Genomic DNA, 9,539 nt, shown 5'->3' with positions numbered 1-9,539 from the left:
CTTAAGATGGAAACACTAAGAGAAGTGTATAACTACCTTATGATAGAAGATCAAAGATAGTATCATTACTTTATTATCATAGGTAGAAGTACAAAGAATTAAAAATGGTTAAGTAAACCTATAGAGAAAGATAAAATATTTTGAGTTCTTTATGGTAGACACATATAAGAAAGGTAATAATGACTAAAAATCAAAAAACATACTATCAAATTTTGGGTGCATAATTTTAAATAATATGTGATATCTTACGCCATTTGAAAATAACTCGTGTTCTTAAACACTATACTAATAATATACCGAAGGATAAAAATCTTCAATGTCAACCAAATACAAAACATAAACATCTAGTGAGTAATCAAATGAGATTTAACTAATTGCCACAAAAAATCTCAAATCTTAAAAGTGACACAACAAACTATTTAAATTCTTTTCTAAACTTGATCTTCAAATATTGTAATAATGAAAAACATCACTACTTCCATGAATAAGAAGATTTCTCTTTTGACATTGTGCAAGATGTAGAAGAGGTTATTGAAATTTTTTTCAAAAAAAATATGATGAATCATGATTTAACCTAAAAAAGAAGATAATAATTAAAAATAAATATAAAACTTTAAACAATTGTATAAAAAATTAAAATAAAATTAATATAAATACATCTTTATATAATGTCCCTAAAATAATTTACATAACTACGTTCTATTTAATAACAACTAATTTCTAATAACCCTAAATTATATCTAACTAAGTTTAAGAATATCTACACATGATGGACATACCACATGCCAAGCTATACATATATATACGATATTTCTATTTCATATAATAAAAAAATAATCAAGTTGTCATTCCTCTCATATCGAGGTACCGTATTTATTCAATTCTATTTTTTTTTTTTTTTTTTTTAAAACTTTTGTTAAGTTTTAATCTCTTAAAATTTATTCTTTTTTATTTATAATTTTTTATTTTAATATAATTATTGTGTATAATTCAAAGTTTTAAATAATTCTTTTACTAATATGTTTAAAATACTATAAAACTTAACCAAAAAAATTTAAAATTTTTAATAAATAAAAAATTAACTATAAATTTTTAAGCGTAAACTCATTTTCTGTATCTAAGACTTAAAAATGACTTAGAAATGAATTTGATGGAGAGGATCAAGATTCATCTAAACTCCGTATTTTTTTAATTTTTTTTTTTTTTTTTTTTTTTTTAAAACTTTTGTTAAGTTTTAATCTCTTAAAATTTATTCTTTTTTATTTATAATTTTTTATTTTAATATAATTATTGTGTATAATTCAAAGTTTTAAATAATTCTTTTACTAATATGTTTAAAATACTATAAAACTTAACCAAAAAAATTTAAAATTTTTAATAAATAAAAAATTAACTATAAATTTTTAAGCGTAAACTCATTTTCTGTATCTAAGACTTAAAAATGACTTAGAAATGAATTTGATGGAGAGGATCAAGATTCATCTAAACTCATTTTCTCTGTCTCTCTCCATGATGTGCCTATCACATTCACCACTTCTTTTCTATCTCTATCTATTTTAGAGTGTAGAATAACATTTAGATGTACAAGAAAATAATTAAGTCATATCTAAAAAATAGTCTCTGATAAATAATAGATTATATTTAAATCTAATATTTTAAAAATAAGTCAGATTAAGTCTTTTAAAATCTAAACCGACCAAGTGTGTTGCCATCATACTTAAACCAAATTTCACTCATGTTACTTTTAAAAATCTATTTTTTTTTTGCAATTTAGTAAACTTTCTCACCTCCACAAAATATCAAAAATAATTATTGAAATATAAAATATGTACCTAAAATTTCAAAAATTATAATTTTGAAACTCTTTTAATTTCAAAGTCAAAATTAAATAAGTCAAAATAATTTTTGAAATTTCAATAAGTAATTGGAATTTTAAAAATAAAAATTTTGAAATTCAATTAATTTCAAATCAAAATGAAGTTACACAAAAATTTTGGTAAGAAATAATTTGAAATAGAGTCCTTAAAATAGACTAATCGTAAGTAATAGCTCAACATGTCAGATAAAACATAGAGATTGAGTTCTAAATTTTAAACCCAAATTTCAATAGGCTTTTTAGTTCGTCCCTAAAAAGTTTGTACTCGTACTGACTAGTTCGGTCAAGCTTAGGGCTACCTGCACACCACACACACTATTTTGAAATTCACAAAAAAAAATATTATTTTGAAAGAAAATATGTAATATGTCTAGTAACAACAACCCAATAAGAAATAAAAAAAATGTTAATGTGTTTATATGATATAAAAAGTTACATAATTTTAAAAATTAAAATTAAAATTAAAATATTTAATAATTCAAAATTTAAATAAAAAATAATTATATAGTAGGCTAACTCGAAAATATGTGTCTCATAAAGTATGGAGTCTATTAGAATCAACCCTAGTTAGATTAGATAATCCGTTTTGACAGTTCTATCTAAATTTTTTTGTATTAACAACAAAAAATACTATGATTTTAATTTTAGTTCTATTTTAAGAAATTTATATTTTCTCTAAATCTTTTTTGTTGATTCATGGTAAAAAATAAATTCAATTTGAAATTATTGCAATTTAGAAATATATTTTCTGTTCAAGAAATCTATTTTGCAAAAATTCTATAAATTGCGATTTTTTTCCCATGATGTGTTCCGTAAAAAATTGGTTGAAAACAAAGATTTCAATATATTTTTTTCTTTTCTTTTTTAACTTTTTATGAGTAAGATAAAATGGTAGTTTGATAGTTTGATTAAGTTGTGGAGTAGGAGTATAAAGTATAGAGATATATAGGGTTATTTTATTTTTAGTGTTGATGATTAACATAGTTAGAAAGTCGATCTACATTATTCTAAAAAATTGGTCATTGTTTTAGTGAATTCACTCGTTTTATTGAAATTTAAAATAAATATTATACAAATATTATTGTTCACAATTAATATTTTTTAAAGGTAGGTCCACATCCTTTTTAAAAATTGATTTACAGGCGTCAAATAATAATTATATAAGGTAAAATATTTCTTGCGTTCTCTTAAATTTCAGATAACAATTCAATCATTTATATTTTTTTATTTAATTATTTATTTAATTTTAAATAACGATTTGATCTTTTATATCTTAAAATGTACCATTTTATCATTTTGTATAGAAATTCAGAAAATTCACCATCATCATCTTCAAATAAAACACATAAAATTAGTAATTATCTTCAACAAAATTCATATTTTCATCTAATTCTTAACTCAAATATTTAAATAAACTCATATTTACATCTCCAACAACAACAACAATATAAAATCCATGAAATAAAGAACTCACACATTTTAATATTTAGGTTAGGAATTTTTTTGGAATAGGATAAAAAGAAGAAGAAGATATTGTGTTGGTAATTTGGGAATCAAATCTTAAAGTGTGAGTTTTTTATTTGATATATTTGATATTGTTCTTGTCGTTGGAGATAAAGATATGAGTTTATTTGAAGATTTAAGTTATGAGTTTATTTGATATTGTTGTTGTCGTTGGAGATAAATATATGAGTTTCACTACGCCAGAAATGACATTTAACAGCGCCCATTTTACAGCGCTTTCTAAACACAAGCGCTGTTGTAATTATATTTTAAAAATAACGGAACCTATTACAGCGCTTTTTTCACAAGCGCTGTAAAATACATCTTTCAAATAATTATATACGTTGCGAACCCTAATATCCTCTACGTACTGTGCGGCCATCTACGTTGTCTAAGGTATTTTTTACACATGATCTGTTCTGTTTTGAAATTGTCAAAAATTGTCAAAAACTCATACCACATGATCTGTTCTGTTTTGAAATTGTCAAAAATTGTCAAAAACTCATACCACATGATCTGTTCTGTTTTGAAATTGTCAAAAATTGTCAAAAACTCATACCACATGATCTGTTCTGTTTTGAAATTGTCAAAAATTGTCAAAAACTCATACCACATGATCTGTTCTGTTTTGAAATTGTCAAAAATTGTCAAAAACTCATACCACATGATCTGTTCTGTTTTGAAATTGTCAAAAATTGTCAAAAACTCATACCACATGATCTGTTCTGTTTTGAAATTGTCAAAAATTGTCAAAAACTCATACCACATGATCTGTTCTGTTTTGAAATTGTCAAAAATTGTCAAAAACTCATACCACATGATCTGTTCTGTTTTGAAATTGTCAAAAATTGTCAAAAACTCATACCACATGATCTGTTCTGTTTTGAAATTGTCAAAAATTGTCAAAAACTCATACCACATGATCTGTTCTGTTTTGAAATTGTCAAAAATTGTCAAAAACTCATACCACATGATCTGTTCTGTTTTGAAATTGTCAAAAATTGTCAAAAACTCATACCACATGATCTGTTCTGTTTTGAAATTGTCAAAAATTGTCAAAAACTCATACCACATGATCTGTTCTGTTTTGAAATTGTCAAAAATTGTCAAAAACTCATACCACATGATCTGTTCTGTTTTGAAATTGTCAAAAATTGTCAAAAACTCATACCACATGATCTGTTCTGTTTTGAAATTGTCAAAAATTGTCAAAAACTCATACCACATGATCTGTTCTGTTTTGAAATTGTCAAAAATTGTCAAAAACTCATACCACATGATCTGTTCTGTTTTGAAATTGTCAAAAATTGTCAAAAACTCATACCACATGATCTGTTCTGTTTTGAAATTGTCAAAAATTGTCAAAAACTCATACCACATGATCTGTTCTGTTTTGAAATTGTCAAAAATTGTCAAAAACTCATACCACATGATCTGTTCTGTTTTGAAATTGTCAAAAATTGTCAAAAACTCATACCACATGATCTGTTCTGTTTTGAAATTTTTAGTTGATATTGGTTTCTTTTTGAAACTTGTTGATATGTTTTGAAAGCTTATTATTTTTGTTACTGCATTTATATAGGTGGTATAATATGGATAGGAAATGGATTTCAGCCAATCGATTGTCAAAAGAGTATGAAATTGGAGTGAAGGAGTTTGTTGAGTTTGCAGTGAAGAATGCAAAAGATCCAAATAGAGTAGTTTGTCCTTGTTTAAAATGTTGTTTTGGAAAACGTGTTAGAGAAGATGAATTAGAAGGACATCTAGTATGTAATGGAATTGATCAAAGCTACACATGTTGGATAAGACATGGTGAGAAAAAAAAAGGAAACATTAATTTTGAGAATAGTTCTACATATGCTTCAACTGATTTCGATACAGATACATATGAGCCGGACCGAGTTGATGAGATTGCAAAAGCAGTTGAAGAAGATCTTCGAGATTGTCCTAAAATGTTTGAAAGTTTGTTGAGTGATGCAGAGAAAGAATTATATAATGGTTGTACTAAATTCACAAGACTGTCAGCGATATTAAAGTTGTACAACTTAAAAGCGAGTAATGGATGGTCTGATAAAAGCTTTACGGAATTATTAACACTCATAAAAGATATGTTGCCAGATGATAATGAACTTCCCAGTCGGACCTACGAGGCTAAACGGATTTTGTGTTCTATTGGAATGAGTTACGAAAGGATTCATGCGTGTCCTAACGATTGCATTTTATTTCGAAACGAATATGAACTACTTAAGGCGTGTCCGAAATGCAATGTCTCTCGATATAAAAAGAAAGAATCTACTCCAACAAAAGTTGTGTGGTATTTTCCTATAATACCAAGATTTAGGCGCATGTATCGCAGTGAAGAAGATTCAAAACACTTGACATGGCATGCAGATGAAAGAATTAGAGATGGAATGTTTCGACACCCTGCAGATTCCCCACAATGGGCAAAAATTGATCACGAGTATCCTGAATTCGGGATAGAGTCAAGAAATCTAAGACTTGCACTTTCTACTGATGGAATGAATCCACATGGTCTTCAAAGCATCTCACATAGCACGTGGCCTGTGATTTTGGTAATATATAACCTACCTCCATGGTTATGTATGAAGCGTAAGTTTATGATGTTGTTTTTTTTAAAAAGCGTTGTCTTTTATCTTTGTGCCCAAAATTATTTTTGATCCAAAATCACTTCACAATCAGTGCACACAACAACAAAACATATTCAAATACCATAAGCAGTTCACACAATCAGTAGAACATAAATCAGAACTCTGTAACTTTTTTAACATATATGTAACTCTGTAATTTACAACCTAAGTAACTACATTCAGATACATATATACAACCTAATTTACAACCTAATTACCTACATTCAGATACGTATATATATATAACCTAATTTACAACCTAAACTACATTCAGATCCATATGCATGTTCATATATTGTGTCCTATGATCATTTACATATAATAACTAACAGAATATACATTATATGCACTAGCTACCATATAATATTCAGATCCCTTGCCCAGCAGCAAGCTATTTCCCAGAAAATCAAATAATTTTCATGTCAAGCACGTACTGACACCATTCTTCCTTTAATTCCATCAGATCTTCCTCAGAATATGATGGACTGGAATTGGCAAAGTACTGCAATATAAAAATTGAACATATTATATTAAGTTAGTATCAAATATATAGATAATTTATATATGAAAATCATATAATGCAAATACCGTACCGTTTCTGGGATAATAGTTTTATTCTTCTCAACAATCTCCTTCATGAATCTCAATATGTAGTACCCACAGTCGATGTTATTTGTTTGACGAGGGCACTTTATTGAGATCCATGTAATGTTATTAGACTTCTGCTTCGACACTTTAGCACCTCTTTGAGCTCGATAAACTTTTAAGGCACTATCGAATGAATAAATGTGATTATTAGAGCATGAATATTTATATATATATATATATATATAAATATTCATGCTCTAATAATCACATTTATTCATTCGATAGTGCCTTAAAAGTTTATCGAGCTCAAAGAGGTGCTAAAGTGTCGAAGCAGAAGTCTAATAACATTACATGGATCTCAATAAAGTGCCCTCGTCAAACAAATAACATCGACTGTGGGTACTACATATTGAGATTCATGAAGGAGATTGTTGAGAAGAATAAAACTATTATCCCAGAAACGGTACGGTATTTGCATTATATGATTTTCATATATAAATTATCTATATATTTGATACTAACTTAATATAATATGTTCAATTTTTATATTGCAGTACTTTGCCAATTCCAGTCCATCATATTCTGAGGAAGATCTGATGGAATTAAAGGAAGAATGGTGTCAGTACGTGCTTGACATGAAAATTATTTGATTTTCTGGGAAATAGCTTGTGCTGGGCAAGGGATCTGAATATTATATGGTAGCTAGTGCATATAATGTATATTCTGTTAGTTATTATATGTAAATGATCATAGGACACAATATATGCATATAATGGATCTGTTAGTTATTATATAATGGATCTGAATGTAGGTAATTAGGTTGTAAATTAGGTTGTATATATGTATCTGAATGTAGTTACTTAGGTTGTAAATTACAGAGTTACATATATGTTAAAAAAGTTACAGAGTTCTGATTTATGTTCTATTGATTGTGTGAACTGATTGTCTATAATATGTTCTGTTCTACTGATTGTCTGTAATATGTTCTGTTCTACTGATTGTCTGTAATATGTTCTGTTCTACTGATTGTCTGTAATATGTTCTGTTCTACTGATTGTCTGTAATATGTTCTGTTCTACTGATTGTCTGTAATATGTTCTGTTCTACTGATTGTCTGTAATATGTTCTGTTCTACTGATTGTGAAGTGATTTTGGATCAAAAACAATTTTGGGTACAAAGATAAAAGACAGCGCTTTTTAAAAAAAGTGCCATAAAAAGCTAAAAAGCACTTTTCATTTCAAATAATTAATTTACAGCGTTTAAAAAAAAAAAAAAACACACACATTTTACAGCGCTTTTTTTACAAAGCGCTGTAAAATGTTGTTCTAAAGCGCTTTAATGGTGCACCTTCTACAGCGCTTTCGTGAGAAAGCGCTGTAATATGTACAAGAAAAGCGCTGTAAAATGCAGACCCATAATATGAAATTATGGGTGAGCATTTTACAGCGCTTTTTCGAGAAAGCGCTGTAATATGCACACCCATATATGAAATTATGGGTGGGCATATTACAGCGCTTTTTCGAGAAAGCGCTGTAATATGTACACCCATATATGAAATTATGGGTGGGCATATTACAGCGCTTTTGTGAGAAAGCGCTGTAATATGCACACCCATAACTCATATGACGGGGTGCATATTACAGCGCTTTTTGTGAAGAAGCGCTGTAAAATGTAAATAACAAGCGCGCGTTGTATTTACATGTTTTATAGCGCTTTTATAAAAGCGCTGTTGTATCATTTACAGCGCTCGTTTCCACAGCGCTTATTTTTTTGAAAAAGCGCTGTAAATGGCTTAAAAAAAGCGCTGTAAAAGCCGTTTTTTCGCGTAGTGTTTATTTGAAAATTTAAGTTATGAATTTAATGAATATATGAATTTTATTAATTAATAATAATTTTTTTTAGTTTTGTTTGAAGATAATGATGAATTTTATGAATTTCTATAAAAAAATAATAATAATATTATTAACATTTTAAGACATAAAAATCAAATAAAAAAACAAAAAACTAAATTGTTACCTTAAATTAAATTTTAATAAACTTATTGAGTATTTTGCCTATCGTATAATTATGCACAAAAGAAACATATGGATAAAGACAGATCAATTGAGAGATTTACATATAACTCATATTGGAATGGTAAATTTAAATAAAATATCACAACTTATTCAGGTTGTTCATGGACAAACATAGAAAAGTAGGAGAGGTTAGATTGGTGAAAAATGGGGTGATGAGTTTGTCCTGGATGTAATAGTTTTTCTAAGTTTCATTAGAATAATTAGTAAAGATGCTATCCTAAGTTGTGTTTATGGTAAAGGTGTAACATGTTGCTATATACTTATTAAGTAAAAGTATTGATGTATTTGATGGTGTACGTTACACTAATAAATTTAATTTTGATTCTTAAAAAAAAAGTTATTTTAATTTTTGTGTGATTGAATTACTTCAAATTTATACAACTGAATCCTAACAATGTTTAGATATTAGTAGGGTGGAAATAAGTAACACTGTTTGACAAAAGTTTTAAATTGATTTATGATAGAATCTAATTTGTTCAAACTTTTTTCTTAGATAAGACTAAAGTTTTTATAAGAAACATATTTAATTTGAAAGGTCATACTGTATTTAATATATATTATAATCCATGTAAAAAAAAATTAAATATCAAATTGGTCTATTTAAATAAATATGAATAATATTTATTATAATAATAATAATAATTATTATTATTATTATCATTATTATTATTATTATATATTAGATTTTTAACTATATGTTAAATTATAAATTTGCTAATCTATGTAATCATATTATTCTACTAGGTGGATTGATATTGCCATATTTAATGTAATGATTTCAAGATGTTATAAAAAAAGTCAAAATAGTACTTTTAATGCCTTTTGAAAAATACCGATCATTATTATAA

The 9,539-nt window shown here is 26.8% G+C and overlaps 1 long non-coding RNA gene across 1 annotated transcript; it reads left to right on the top strand.

Annotated features, from left to right (window-relative positions):
- The first annotated feature begins 6,957 nt into the window (after positions 1–6,957).
- Positions 6,958–7,538, top strand: LOC140921050 (uncharacterized). Its single transcript, XR_012163892.1, has 2 exons — positions 6,958–7,078; positions 7,170–7,538. It is a non-coding gene; the product is annotated as an uncharacterized lncRNA (long non-coding RNA).
- The last annotated feature ends 2,001 nt before the right edge of the window (positions 7,539–9,539 follow it).

This window comes from Cicer arietinum, chromosome 7 (assembly GCF_000331145.2).
Source record: "Cicer arietinum cultivar CDC Frontier isolate Library 1 chromosome 7, Cicar.CDCFrontier_v2.0, whole genome shotgun sequence".
NCBI classification, from domain to species: Eukaryota; Viridiplantae; Streptophyta; class Magnoliopsida; order Fabales; family Fabaceae; genus Cicer; species Cicer arietinum.
This window is presented reverse-complemented; position numbering and strand designations above follow the sequence as displayed.